Raw genomic sequence first — 15,563 nt, 5'->3', positions numbered from 1 at the left:
CTTCAAGATCTTCATTAATTTTAAAATTATATGTTCAGGTGTCACATGAAAAATTGAATTATTGTAATTATCTCTCCCTTTAATGCACAGTACTAAGACTGGCCGGTTGCCATGAATGCTCTCCAAGTTTTACGATCTTCAAAATTCCGCTTCACAGTCACATGATAGTCCGCACCAATATTTTTCATGACATGGTCCATGAACGAGTTTCAGGGTCTTCTGTGAGAAATCTTCCCTTCGATGAGGCCCTTCCGCTATCGTCTCCGTCAGGTGTGAATGGTACATCGCATATCCTCACCAGGAAAGGCGTCGTTTCCGCTTTATTAGTAGCAGCGAACATTTTTTAAATCAAGGACTTTAACATTTGGCACTTTTTCAGTCCAAAAAATTCACATCATGTTACGACACCATCACACTTCAAATTCTTCCAGGCGTGTACTTTTCACCTAGTTTAAAATCTAAATTTCTCTTCCGTATAGTGCCACTCCCCAGTCGAAAGAGACTAGCATCCTCATTCAAAGATTGTGAACAGTATTCTGTATTTCTTCATAAAAACTTCTGCTATTCTACACTTGACTTCTCTGGTACATTCCCATCTTCAGTTATTTTCTGTACTAGGTGCGTGAACGTTTTCACTTGTTCAGTTTGCTCGTTACATTAATCGGCGATTTATAAGCGTGCATGCGATTACTATGTATTCAGTTTCCGAGGTGGTGATTTTGATTCCGCATTTTCTTACTGTGTTTCAAATTCTCAGCATCATTGATTGCAGCGTCGTTATGCTACCCGACGGAATTGCTTGGTTGTCAGCAAACTTTCTTACATTGATCTACTCCCCATTACTTTGATTCCCATGTTCGTACTTGCTAAGGCTTCAGTCATCGTTAATACTCGAAAAGCGTTGATGTGAATTGGTGTAAGAGGTTCTTGACAGGTATTGACCCCAATAATACATTTGAGAGATAAAACTGCCGTTTGACCGTCCTAAAGGTCCTAAAAAAGTGAAATGACGGTCTTCTGTCCTTATATTACTATGTAAAGGAAATAATTTGAACCAGGGCACTCGATCAAAGGCGTTATGATAATCAATGAAACAGATGTACAATTATCGTTTCCTATTTAACATTCATTCAGCAAGATCTCTAAGGAAGCCCATCGCATCCTGTGTCCCCACACCTCTTCGAAATCGAAATTGTGATTCACTTGACTGATCATAAATTTTGGTTTCCGAACATTACTTGCTAATGCGAAGAAGAATTTTATATGCATGGGGGCTAGACTTATTGTTTTAAACATATCACTTATTGTTGAATACATATCACATCCAGCCGGACTTGTTGTTTCGGTTGGGTATTATGACTGACTCCTTAAATTTAGATGTCCAAGTGCCTTCCTGAAAAATTATCTGGGTGAATTCAATCAATGTGTTTATGATATCCTGATTTGCTGGTTTGAATAGTATTTTTACCATTGGCTTTACGTCACACTGTCACAGATATGTCTTATGGCGACGATGGAATAGGAAAGGGCCTTAATTAAGGTGCAGCCCCAGCATTATCTTGGTGTGAAAATGGGACACTACGGAAAACCATCTTCAGGGCTGACGACAGTGGGATTCGAACCCACTATCTCCCGAATGCAAGATCGCAACTGCGCATCCCTAACCGCTCAGCCAACTCGCTCAATTTGAATGGTTCAGTGCGCAGATTTGTTCCAGGGGATTTGTGGAAACCCAGAGATCATAATTCAAAATCCATTATAGTCACTATGAGTAGCTCCTCTGGCTCACCTCTGGATTTATGATTGTATGATAATTCTTCATGATACAAGATCTCGATGTACATCGCCCGGTGTTCCTTGGTCATGTGATCTTCAAGAATCACGACACAGTCATTGTTGTATAAAGCTGTAGTTTGATGACGTTGAGGAGTGGTGATATTTATATATGTTATTGAAAACTATTGTAAGATTTATTTCTAACTCAAAAAAGTGTACGAAATCCTACAATATTCTCCCTTCAAGCATTGAATAGGCCTACCCCTATATACCAAACCGCTTTCAATTAGGAGGAATGTTTTTTTCAGATCGGTCTTTAAAATAATAATAATAATAATAATAATAATAATAATAATAATAATAATGATAATAATAATAATGCCCGACACTTCAACTGAATGACCAGTATTGAGGCCATCGGTTCAGAGGGTCCGGGTTCGATTACCGGATGGTTAGGCGATTATAATCGAGTTTGATTAATTCTTCTGGCTTGGGGACTGAGTGTTTATGTTTGTCCCGAAACTCTACTCTTCAAATTCAGACAACTGCGCGGCGTGAGCCGTGAAGGCTCATTTTATCGAGGTTCTGAGCAGTTACGTCATTACTTCGCAGAAAGCCAATCAGCTCACTTAACGTTTTGAGCTTGTGATGACAATGAAACTACTCAATGTAAAATTTATAGGAAGTGAAGCCGTTATCATTTCACGACATTAACTGTAAATCCGTGTGTTAAATAATGGAAGATGAACAGCTTAAGCGTAAGGTTCTGCATAAACAAGCCAGAGGGCAAGTGTTTAATGTATATAAGTCCTTTAACGAGAATCAGATTCAGACATGCCTTTTCATGACGTTGGCAAGTCGCAGGAACGAACAGCCTTAGAACTGCACAGAGAATAATTCATGATCATTAAATGGTCATTAGAGGCAAGTGGTAGCGTACTATTACGATCACCGGGTAAACATTACAAACGTGAAAGGAGTGTGACGTACTTACATGGTTTTAATAAAGACGTACTTAGGCGCAAAATACATGACATGCATGCTGCAGGTGAATTTCCAACTGTAAGGAAATTGGTGAAGGCTATTTAGGAAGATGAATCTGTGCGATTCAAGGGAAGTGCTACGTCAGTGTTACATATTTTAAAAGGTATGGGTTTCAGATACATGAAGTGTAATGACGGAAGAAAGTTCCTTATGGAACGCTCTGATATCGCTACTGCAAGGGCCGTATTCATGAGAGCATTGCATCAGATTAAGCAAGAAGGATAGGACCAAATTTATTACTTAGATGAAACTTGGGTAAATCAGAACCATACCAGAAGTACTTGCTGGAAATCGAATGACGGCTCGGGGGGACTGAAAGTTCCGACTGGTAAGGACGGTTGTTTAATAATTTGTCACGCTGGTTCTACTGTTTCTGGATTCATTCCTCAGAGCAAATTAGTCTTTAGTCCAAACATAACAGTAACAGTGACTATCATAGTGAAATGGCTGCAGTGACGTTTACTAACTGGTTCAAAGTACAGTTATTAACCTCTCTATACTGCTAATAATAAGAGTTGGTATATGACATTTCTTAGAGGGAGGTCCGTTTACTGCCTGCCGAGGCGGGATAAAGGGTGTGGCTGTGTGGTTGCCATGAAAACGAGGGTGGGGCGACTGTGGTTGCCATGGAAACGAGGGTGGGGCGACTGTGGTTGTCATGGAGATAAAACTTCAGGGCAGCTCGTCTTGCTGGGAGTTGCCAAACCTGTCATTGATAAGAACCTGTTTGTTTGTATAAGAGTGATTGCAAATGGGACGACACCGCCTGGCCATGTAGTCTACAACAGATCACAGCGGTCAGAATGAAGGAGAGAACAAGTGAGCCGGAAGCGAGGGGTAAGAGCATGTAGAAAGGAATGCTGCAATGTGGCAACATAGTGAAATGGCACGTGCAGTGCTCCTCCCTCCAACCTTACCTGTCAGACGCCAACTTTAGTTAAGTATAGTATAGCTCTAGCGTCCGTAAATGTGATGGATAATGCTTGCTATCACTCAGTTATAAGGGATAAAGCGCCAAGTACAAACAGTAAGGGAGCTGATATTGTAGCATGGCTATCCAGTAAGTCAATTCCACACTCGGCTTCAAAGACACGCGCGGAGTGGTTAAAAAGGCCATAGGGTTGTGCGCTTCCTGGCGTATCATTGCCAGTACAGTCCGACAGAATTTGTATGGTCACAGGTTAAGGGATTCGTGGCAGAAATAAACACTACTTTCAATATTGCAGACACGGTAAATTAGTTCACGAAGCTATTTTAAATATTACGACAAAGGCATGGGAGGACTGTGTTCGACATACTGAAACCATTAAAGAAGATGACTTCAAACAGGAGATTATTATAGACAACGTCTTGGAACCGGTAATCATCAACCTTTATCGGATGCAGATACGAGTGACGGAGAGGACACGGAAAATTGAGGTATGGTGCAGTTATAATCTCTGACAATGTATCGAAACACGAGAATCCATTATTTACAGAGTTTACATTGTTATTGGCTTCACATTGCTTCTTCGCTCAAATATGCATTGGTATGAATATAAATCCATAAAAAAATAGTCTATATTTTAAAACTAACTTGTATAGGCCTAGGTACTAGAGGTTTGTAGCTGAATATCTCAACGGGTAGAACTTCCGAAGTAATCATACGGTATGAAATGAAATGTCGTATGGCTTTTAGTGCCGGGATATCCCAGGACGGGTTCGGCTCGCCAGGTGCAGGTCTTTCTATTTGACTCCCTAGGCAACCTGCGCGTCGTGATGAGGATGAAATGATGATGAAGACAACACATACACCCAGCCCCCGTGCCGTAGGAATGAACCAATTAAGGTTAAAATCTCCTATCCGGGCCGGGAATCGAACCCGGGACCCTCTGAACCGAAAGCCAGTACGCCGACCATTCAGCCAACGAGTCGGACATCATACGGTATGATTACATACAACTGAAACGAAACGAAACATAACCTAATGTAAGGATTACCGGCAGGTACTGCTTTCTCTCACGCCTGGCAACGTTGTAGTTCGTATTATCCTCCTATTTCTGCCTCTGTCTGCGCGACCCGTCATCGTTAGTGCCGCTTAGTACATCAACCGCACAGTAACACGCAATAGTGATTACATCCCTGCACGTAGGGTTGGCATGAGGAAGGGCATCCGTCCGTAAAATAGGGCCAAATCGACATGTGTTACACAGTTCCCACCCGCGAACCCACAAGACTGGAAAAAGTGTAATAATAATAATAATAATAATAATAATAATAATAATAATAATAATAATAATAATAATAATAATAATAATTGTGTCGTATGATACCCTTGAATCTTACTATACATACAAATGGATGCATGTGTGAGTGTGGGTGTGAGTGTGAATGACACATCTCCTCCTAAACCACTGGAGCAATTTCAACCAAACTTGGTGCATTATAATTTACTATCTGGAGACGAGCACTGTGGAGGTAAGCCATCCCTAGCACCCGTAGAGGTTAGGTAAACGCCGTACTTTCTACTTATAAAAGTCCGCATGCGTAAATGATGACTGGGATAGCTACCAACTGATTTTCACAGGGACACTACTGCCAGCGGGCAGGTGACGTCAGAATATGAAGGGATAAGAACCGGACTGTCACTCGCTGCATGTTACTCAGCGCTACAGGTCCATCTATATGGACAAAATAATAATCACATTCATAATTACGGTACATTAAAATATTATTGTTTGCTTTCCTCATCAATATATTCTGGATCCAAACTTGTATCTCTAAGAACACACTAGGAAACTAATCCTTCAGTGATTTTCATCTTAAAGTAACTTGAACAGTGAATATGCTTTTTATAAACTTGTAGGACCAAGAAAACCTTAGAAAAGGCTGTCCCAACACTGAAAGTAATCTTCCTGTAGTATGTTACATCTCCGCTCTTAACGAACAGAATGCAGCTTCTATCAGGAATTATACGAAACGTTGTCACAGCTTATTCATCAACCCTGTTAAAAGATCGAAAGAGGGCTATAACTCTACGGCACTTAACGCCCTCGAAAGGGCTTTGGCCTGCCCAGCGACCACTGCTCAGCCCGAAGGCCTGCAGATTATGAGGGGCCGTGTGGTCAGCACGACTCATTTTCTAGGCCGTTATTCTGGGCGTTCGAGACCAGGGCCGCCATCTCACCGTCAAATAGCTCCTCAATTCTAATCACGTAGGCTGAGTGGACCTCGAACCAGCCCTCAGGTCGAGAAAATCCCTGACCTGGCCGGGAATCGAACCCAGGGCCTCCGGGCAAGAGGCAGGCACGCTACCCCTACACCACGGGGCCGGCTACGAAAGAGGGCTATAGATTAATAATAATAATAATAATAATAATAATAATAATAATAATAATAATAATAATAATAATAATAATAATAATAATAATGGACATGTTAAGAGGCTTCCAGAAACCAGACTAATCCACCAAGTTCTTGAACGAGTTGATATACTGAAGAATTTTCCTTGGATACAACAAACAAAAGCGGATATGAAGAACGCACAAATTCAACCCGAAGATATTTTGAATCGAAATATATATAGAAAGAAAATTGACAAGTCCGTCTTTGTGGTGTAGTGGTTAGTGTGATTAGCTGCCACCCCCGGAGGTCCGGGTTCGATTCCCGGCTCTGCCACGAAATTAAAAAAAAGTGGTACGAGGGCTGGAACGGGGTCCACTCGGCCTCGGGAGGTCAACTGAGTAGAGGTGGGTTCGATTCCCACCTCAGCCATCCTGGAAGTGGTTTTCCGTGGTTTCCCACTTCTCCTCCAGGCGAATGCCGGGATGTTACCTAACTTAAGGCCACGGCCGCTTCCTTCCCTCTTCCTTGCCTATCCCTTCCAATCTTCCCATCCCTCCACAAGGCCCCTGTTCAGCATAGCAGGTGAGGCCGCCTGGGCGAGGTACTGGTCATTCTCCCCATTGTATCCCCGACCAAGAGTCTGAAGCTCCAGGACACTGCCCTTGAGGCGGTAGAGGTGGGATCCCTCGCTGAGTCCGAGGGAAAAGCCGAACCTGGAGGGTAAACAGATGATGATGATGATGATGATGATGATGAAATTGACAAGTGGGAAGTTACTCCAGAGAATGAAGTACCAAAAAGAGCAGGTACCAAGTGGATGGAAGAAAGGAAGAGGATCATCAGTCAACAGATGAAAGCATCCTGGATCCTCCGCAAACGAAATCATAAATAAAGCTTCGTGTGTTCCGAAAGGGACCAAACACGCATAATAATAATAATAATAATAATAATAATAATAATAATAATAATAATAATAATAATAATAATAATCATAATAATAATAATATGACCCCAGCTGCCGTACGCAAGAAATAAATTTTCAAGCCATCTAGGCTACCTGACCGTCAAATTCGACGTTCCGTTTTTCTCAGGCAGATGGCAGAGTAAACAGGATCGCTGTTGACGGACTATGGCTGAGGTTTTATTTAGTTTTCTCGAGTAAACACCAAATGTTTCACCAGAGATTTTACATGTCGACATCGTACGACATGAAGTGTCGAATGAACTTTTACCCGCCCTTCAAATATTCAACACCTTCTGCCGGATTTGAACCCGCGATCTTGAGTTCCAGAGGCCGACATCCTACCACTGATCCACTGAGGGAGCTACATTGTTAGCAGCCTGTGAGGTTATACAAGTAAGCTTTGAGAATACACCCCAAGTAATATTACTGGACAATTCAAATTACATTGAGATTCAGAAATGAAAATATATTTGTTCTCGCATTAGGACCTTGGACTTGAAGAGGGCATGATTCCTTATTCATGTTCTCTTCTTCTACATCTGTTTTGTAGATATGGATATTCCGCATATTACTTTGTTCTATCCGTTATTATTATTATTATTATTATTATTATTATTATTATTATTATTATTATTATTATTATTGCTGCCTGCTGTCATTTCTTGATGGATACAGTACTTTTGCATCCATCTCTTGGCACAGGCCAGAGTAAAGTGTACCTTCCACTGAAGTCCCAGTCTCATCCATGGCTGTGACAATATGGAAGTTGCTGGGGTATGGGTGGTGCTGAGTAATGACATTCAGAGCACGACTAGTGCATCTGAGTGTTATGAAAGGTGCTCATAGGGTCAGTCGTGCTGCAATAGTACTTTCTGACCCAGTGAGGAAAGCAATGGCAAACTACCTCACTCCTCATCTTCCCAAGTACGCCTCATTTTGGTGATGCCATTGGTTTTGGGGGTTTCCTTATTACCGCATAACCTTTGGTGGTGCTATTTGAGGATCCAACCAGGCTCTGGGCTGATGACCTAACAGACAGATTCTTCTTCTTCTTCTTCTTATTATTATTATTATTTATAACTGAAATAATAAACACTCTGTTGGTGATAAATAAATATAAAGCTGTACTCTTTATGGATATCCTCCGGTACATGACTCGTTTCCCTTGTACGTGCTCTTGTACTCATTCACATCCCGGCTCTGGTTTACGAGTCCCATTTTATCGGATGCAACAGGTGCGTGAAGTACAAGGCTCATTACTAGGTGGTGAGGAGTCTGTTGACGGAAGCTCTGTTGTCTGACACTGAATGATTGGCATACCTCGAAAGGCTTATAGATTGTAGCTGATGCTGAGAGTTAAATAAGAGAAACTAGTAATAAATTCCTACGCTACTGATAGTATGCATGCAGACTTGAGAGTAGCTTTGTACTTGCTTGTACCTAGCAAGTTGGCCGTGCGGTTGCTGTGAGCTCGCATCCGGGAGATAGTGGGTTCGAATCCTACTGTCGGCAGCCCGGAATATGGTTTTTGTTTGTGTCCCATTTTCACACCAGGCAAATGCTGGTGCTCTACCTTAATTAAAACTATGGACGCTTCCTTACCACTCCTATGTGTCGGTGCAATGTAAAACAAGTTATATAAGAAAGGAACCTTGCTTGCAAAGTTTCATAATTCCAAGAACACTTCAATGAAATGTGTTTTAAAATATGTACGTATAATCGTTCGTATGACAATAATAATAACCTTCCTTGCCTTTACCAATTACCAGAGGTAAACATTCTAAAATCACCCTGCTTTGACTGCTTCAGACGTAACAGCTTCGTTCTATGGAGCACAAAGCAGCTTATGTAGAATGGAATGAACCAGAGCATAAAGCAGCTTGTGCTGAATCTGTTCCGACTGTTACTGCGTATCTGCTTTGCCGTTGCGAAACTTCTCACTGCGATGCACACCCGCAAGTTGGTAGCCTACGCGACATCTATACGTATGTTGAAGACTAAATTCAGAAGGTGCGAAAACTAACTGTACGAATGGGATCACTTCTTTGATTTTATGAAAGTAAATCATTGACAATTGAACATACCCTGTATTTCAAAGGTGTCCAGATTCTACAGGTTGTAATACCGCAGATGGATCATACATGGATATTTTCTCCCTATCAACATCATTAGGAATTATATATATACCTATCCTCAATTGTTTTGGTAACACCTATCATAATCATTATTGATGCGTTCAGCAAGTAGCCTATATTATCAGTCCTCTTGATTAAAATTTTGTACGAGTTGGACAAAATATATGACAATAATAAGGCGGAGGAGAAAGTAACTTATATGAAAAGAACCTATTTGCAATTTATTCGTTACTTATAAAGGTGCTCATTAAATGTAACGTATTCTCACAGTTGGAATGGATGACTTAAAACATATATGGTACTTTTTATCAAGTTTTTATCAAGAGCTTATAACACCGGGCTGAATGATTCAGACGGTTGAGGCGCTGGCCTTCTGACCCCAGCTTGGCAGGTTCGATCCTGGCTCAGTCCAGTTGTATGTGAAGGTGCTCAAATACGTCAGCCTCGTGTTGGTATTTCGTAAATGTAGTCCAGGTGGTATGGTATCTGGCATCTTAATCGTCAACAACGAATGCAGCGGGTCATCTAGAAACCATTTGCACTTACTAACTACGATCCTAGAAATGGACGAACAATAGTTTTCATTGGTCAGCTTTGAAAGACGCCCTTTCCACGTCGTGGGCGTGAATTATTCGCGCCCTCCTCCAATGGTCTCATAGATTAGTCATCATCATCATCATCATCTGTTTACCCTCCAGGTTCGGTTTTTCCCTTGGACTCAGCGAAGGATACCACCCCTACCGTCTCAAGGGCAGTGTCCTGGAGCTTCAGACTCTTGGTCGGGGGATACAACTGGGGAGAATGACCAGTACCTCGCCCAGGCGGCCTCACCTGCTATGCTGAACAGGGGCCTTGCGGGGGATGGGGAAGATTGGAAGGGATATACAAGGAAGAGGAAAGGAAGCGGCCGTGGCCTTAAATTAGGTACCATCCCGGCATTTGCCTGGAGGAGAAGTGGGAAACCACGGAAAACCACTTCCAGGATGGCTGAGGTGGGAATCGAACCCACCTCTACTCAGTTGACCTCCCGAGGCTGAGTGGACCCCGTTCCAGCCCTCGTACCACTTTTCAAATTTCGTAGCAGAGCCGGGAATCGAACCCGGACCTCCCGGGGTGGCAGCTAATCACGCTAACCACTACACCACAGAGGCGGACCACATAGATTATTACCAACAATTATTCTTGCCTCGTTCAGGTCCATTACATTTCGTTAGGCCTAGCAAATTATTTGTTATGTTCAGCGTTACAAAATGTTGTAAATATAGGATATATGTGACGTAAGGTATGATGTCTTACTGTATTACAGTATGTAATGACCGATGGAAATTAGCAAATAAAAAATAGGCATCAACCCAGGATCGAACCCTCGACCTCCTGCATGCCAACCCAGAACTCTGTCTACTGCACCAACTGTTCAGCACGAGTTGTATTTGCCAACAGAGGTACTCACCGTACATGTGGTTACAGTGTTGCCAGAGTGCCACTCTTCAACGTCTTTTTTCTGCCTGATATACTCGCAGGACGAACTTTTGTGAGAGGCATTTTTTTATTGCTGGCATATGAGGAGTCGCACTGCGACGCCCGAGTGCGCGTATTTCGCTTCATCCTGTATAAAAAGTACACTTTTATTGGTTTTTCTGTGTTGTTGGGGAAACTAAAAATGTACATTCACTCCTAACCTCATTTGTTTACTTCCCTACAAGTACTAATTTTCACAATCATTATAATCCGGTGTTAATTCGCAGGGATCACCCAGTTTATCCAAAAATCCCAATTTTCACGCAAAAAGTACACGTAAGTTTTTGTTCAGTGTAAATCAAATCATAAATCTCTCCGGATAAAGTATCAATGACCATTTAATAAACACGATAGAAATTAAAGAACCCTCATTGCGAAGTGGTCTCAATACTCTGCTGCTATCAGTTCTCAAATAGCAGCACGCGTAACAAGAAACAACCTCAAGCAAAGAGTCTCAACTGCTCTACCAAAGAGGGAACGAGGGTGCTTCATGAAGCTGCTGTTTTGAAGGTGGTTCGTGGACGAAGCAGAAGCAGTTGAAGCTGCTTGATGAGAAAAGCAGTTTATTCCATTCTTAGTGATGGCAATACTCCCAAGTTACAGTTGTATCGCATTAATGCGTTCTGTCCACGTTGCAATCGATTTTATTACTTTAACAATGAAGGCCGAGTATGCAGGGAGACCGACAAGGCGAGAGGTGGCAATTCCGGCGCAACAGTGACGATGTGTGCAAAGCAATACCATCAACGCATGGTTCATATTCGCAATAAAACAACTTTAGTAGACACTGGGAGCTTATTAATAATGGAGAAGCATCCGGGAGACAGTAGGCTCGAATCCCACTATCGGCAGCCCTGAAAATGTTTTTCCGTGGTTTCCCATTTTCACACCAGGCAAATGCTGGGGCTCTACAGTACCTTAATTAAGGCCACGGCCGCTTCCTTCCAACTCCTAGGCCTTTCCTATCCCATCGTCGCCATAAGACCTATCTGTGTCCGTGCGACGTAAAGCCCGTAGCAAAAGAAAAAAAATGGAGAAGGTGTCCAGACTGATCTGGAAACTGTGAGAATCTTCCGCGAATCTATATAAAGAACGCAGCAGCGGGAACACGGAGTCAGCCTTGAGTGAGTCAGTGCTCAGGTAGACTCGAGTGAGTTACGAGCCGATCGTGAGCAGTGACTTGTCACTTGGGAGCGTGTCAGAAGTAAGTAAAGCACATCGCTCTCAGGAAGCTATGATAAGCTACGCTATGTTAAGTAATGCCAAGCTATGTTGTGCTATGTCACGCACAAAAAGCTAAGCTAATCTATGCTTGGCAGCCGTTTAAAGATGGTGGATTAATTGATGAAGAGGCTTTTTTATTGTCCTCTGTCGTGGAAGATGCAAGTTGCTTTACGTCGCACCGACACAGATAGCTCTTACGGCGACGATGGGACAGGAAAGGGCTAGGAGTGAGAAGGAAGCGTCCGTGGCCTTAATTAAGGTACAGCCCCAGCATTTGCTTGGTGTGAAAACGGGAAACCACGGAAAACCATCTTTAGGGCTGCCGAAACAGGGTTCGAACCCACTATCTCCCGAATACTGGATACTAGCCGCACTTAAGCGACTGCAGCTATCGATCTCGGTCGTGGAAAATGAAGAAAGAAAAAGGAACTGAGATTAGAGAAGATTCTGTATACGTGGACACGTGTACTCTATCGACAATGAATTACTGACGCAGGTTAATTCAATTAATGACCTAGGAGTATGCATCACAAATAATTTGTCCTTCAACGCACACATTCATGACACAATGATGCCTACAAAAAACTGGGTTTCATAATCTGACACACCAGAGACCTGAATAATGTACAAGCTCTCAAACTTTTGTTCACCGAGCTCGATAGCTGCAGTCGCTTAAGTGCGGTCAGTATCCAGTATTCGGGAGATAGTAGGTTCGAACCCCACTGTCGGCAGCCCTGAAAATGGTTTTCCGTGGTTTCCCATTTTCACACCAGGCAAATGCTGGGGCTGTACCTTAATTAAGGCCACGGCCGCTTCCTTCCCACTCCTAGCCCTTTCCTGTCCCATCGTCGCCGTAAGACCTATCTGTGTCGGTGCGACGTAAAACAACTAACAAAAAAAAAAAAAAAAACTTTTGTTCAATACACTGGTGAGATCCAAACTTGAGTACGCGTCGGAAATTTGGTCTCCCCTTTATAAATCTTATCAAAACCATATAAAGAAAGTTCATAAACGTTCCTTACGTTGTCTTTATTCATCCATCCCTGTCCCGGTCATTGACTGGAAAACAGGTTGTAGGTTTTTCATCGCAATAATCTGCAAAGTTACAGGTAAATATAAAAGGAAAACTAAAAACGAAATAAGTATAAATAAAGTACATATATAGGCTACACCTGTAGGCTATACGTTCAGAAATAGTGCATTAACTGAACTCAAGTGCCCAGTATACGGCTACCATTACTATAAATGTGTGCCTTCTTCAATAATTTTACATAATAATTGTGTCTAACCTCAAAGTCTGAATCAAGATCAGGAAATTTATGAACTGTGGCATTGTATGCAGTGCACATTCTAAACAGTGGTGAGATTCTATAAAATACTGTTTTAGAAATCGGAAGAGACAAGAGATGTCTGTGTCTTAAACTTCCTTTCCGGGTATTGAACGACAATTGATGTAGAAAGTAACTGTTACCTACCACATTATTGATAACTCTGTGCAGGTATTTTTGATCACTTATTATACGTCTATTCAATAATGAAGTGAAGTGAAATTCATTCAGGAGATATGTATAGTAAATTATGCCGCTTGGGACAAACCTCTTGAAAAAAACCTACAACCTGTTTTCCAGTCAATGACCGGGTCAGGGATGGATGAATAATGAACGTTATTCTACTCATGTTTTCATGAATGAGGTTTAAATTTCTATTGTGTTTTCATTTTATTATATTTAAATTGATTTAATTGATATATAGATAAACAAAATGTAAGGAAAACTGAATACAAATCGTCATTACTAGCGTATATTTGTACTTAATATTTAATGTGCTGTTCATACTGATTTTGACAACTCATCTCTTATCAAACATATGCATTTCATCCCTCACTTTGCATGATTTACTTGTTATATGTCACTTAGTTTAACGTGTGTCAGTATGAGACTAGAGTTATTTCTTTTTTAGATACTCATTCTTAATTTATTTGATGTTCTTGTATTTCTAATTTTTGTTCATTTTTAGATAATCATTATTTTAGGTCATGAGTCCACTTCGAACTTGAAAAAGTATTAATGTGCTGTAAAATCCTATTGCTGCTTCTTAATAACGTTGCATATTTATGTTTTTAGATATTAAGTTCTTCCTGACATTTGTTATTTTTAAGTAATTAATGTATGTGATTAAGCCATCTGTATTGGAGGAACTTCTCTGTTGATGGTATAAAATAAATAAATGAATAAATGCATGAAACTGGAAAGAGAATAATTCGTGTTGAATTACATCAGCATTGCGTGGAAATGATGAATTAAAATTACTTACGTCTAAATCAGGAACAGTTTCATTAACATAGTAAGAAAAACTGAATATAAAGTACCCAAATTATAGAAAACAGGGTAAAAATGTGTCTAATAGTAATAAATGGTACGTACAATAAATTTCCAAAGTTTCATTCAACAGTTATCTTTCATGGTTATCATTAATCATTTAATAGACAAGTATAGTTTGTGTATCACTTCAATCCGTCTTTCTTTCTTTCGTCTGCCGTCCATGATATTAACGCAGAAACAATTAAGCAAAAAATAAAATAGTTACCGTACTGAGGTAATTCACAAAAGCCACACACTTGGAGATGGCGGACAAAAACGCGACTGCGCGCATGCGCGGAGCCATCTGTAAAATTTAGCTTGGCACTGCTTAGGTTAGCGTAGCTTAGCATAGCAGTCTGTGTGTGCCATTCCATGTAACTTGATTGAAGCGATTTTTTTTCGTTGGGTTGCGTAGCATAGCGTAGCTTAGCTTAGCTTTCTGTGTGTGGTGGCGTTAAGATGGTATTGATCACTGCCCGTGTGGTGAGCTGTGTAGTGAGCAGCCCTGTGAACGACATTGCGCCGTGAGGAAATCTCACATATCACTGCTGTTGAGGGTGAGACTGGAGATAGACTTGTTAGTGACCTTTCACGAGTTAAGCTTAATGAGCACCTCTCAATTGACACAATCGCTCATTGAGAGAGAACTGAAGGAAGTGCATGCATGTGCTCTCTTAGGAGGCTAAGCGGACTGATTAATTATCTGGAATTATTTTCATTGTGGTTATTTCTTTGGTTTCTGGCTTGGCCTGGCTTTGTGGAGCTCTGTACTGTGGTGCGCGGTACAATCGTCTCTGCGAGGTAAATTACGATGCAGCAGACATGTACGTGGGAGCAGCTTGTAAACAGGTGAAACATACACAAAGCTATGCGGATTATGTCATCAGTTTATATGACAGTGAGAGCATGCTAATTAAATGCAGGGGGATTGCGGTAAGCAAGGAAGATTTCAAAGTTTGCAAGATAAAGCGAAACGGATTTTCCATCAAATCTCACGGAAATAATTTCTCTTGTGTTAGAACATACAGAATGTACTTGACGAGAGGACAACAGTTCGGTGAAACATTACTACAATAAGAATTAGATTGGCAGGTTACATGTTGAAACCCTCAAGACTTCTTCATTTGATGGAGTGAGCTGGCTGCATGGCAAACAGAAAGCTTGCAATTGATATTAAAAATCTTCCGGGCTATTATGCCGTGGTCCACTCCTCGTATT

This window comes from Anabrus simplex, chromosome 5 (assembly GCF_040414725.1).
Source record: "Anabrus simplex isolate iqAnaSimp1 chromosome 5, ASM4041472v1, whole genome shotgun sequence".
Taxonomy (NCBI): domain Eukaryota; kingdom Metazoa; phylum Arthropoda; class Insecta; order Orthoptera; family Tettigoniidae; genus Anabrus; species Anabrus simplex.
The sequence above is the reverse complement of the archived record's forward strand: the minus strand, read 5'-3'. Positions refer to the sequence as shown.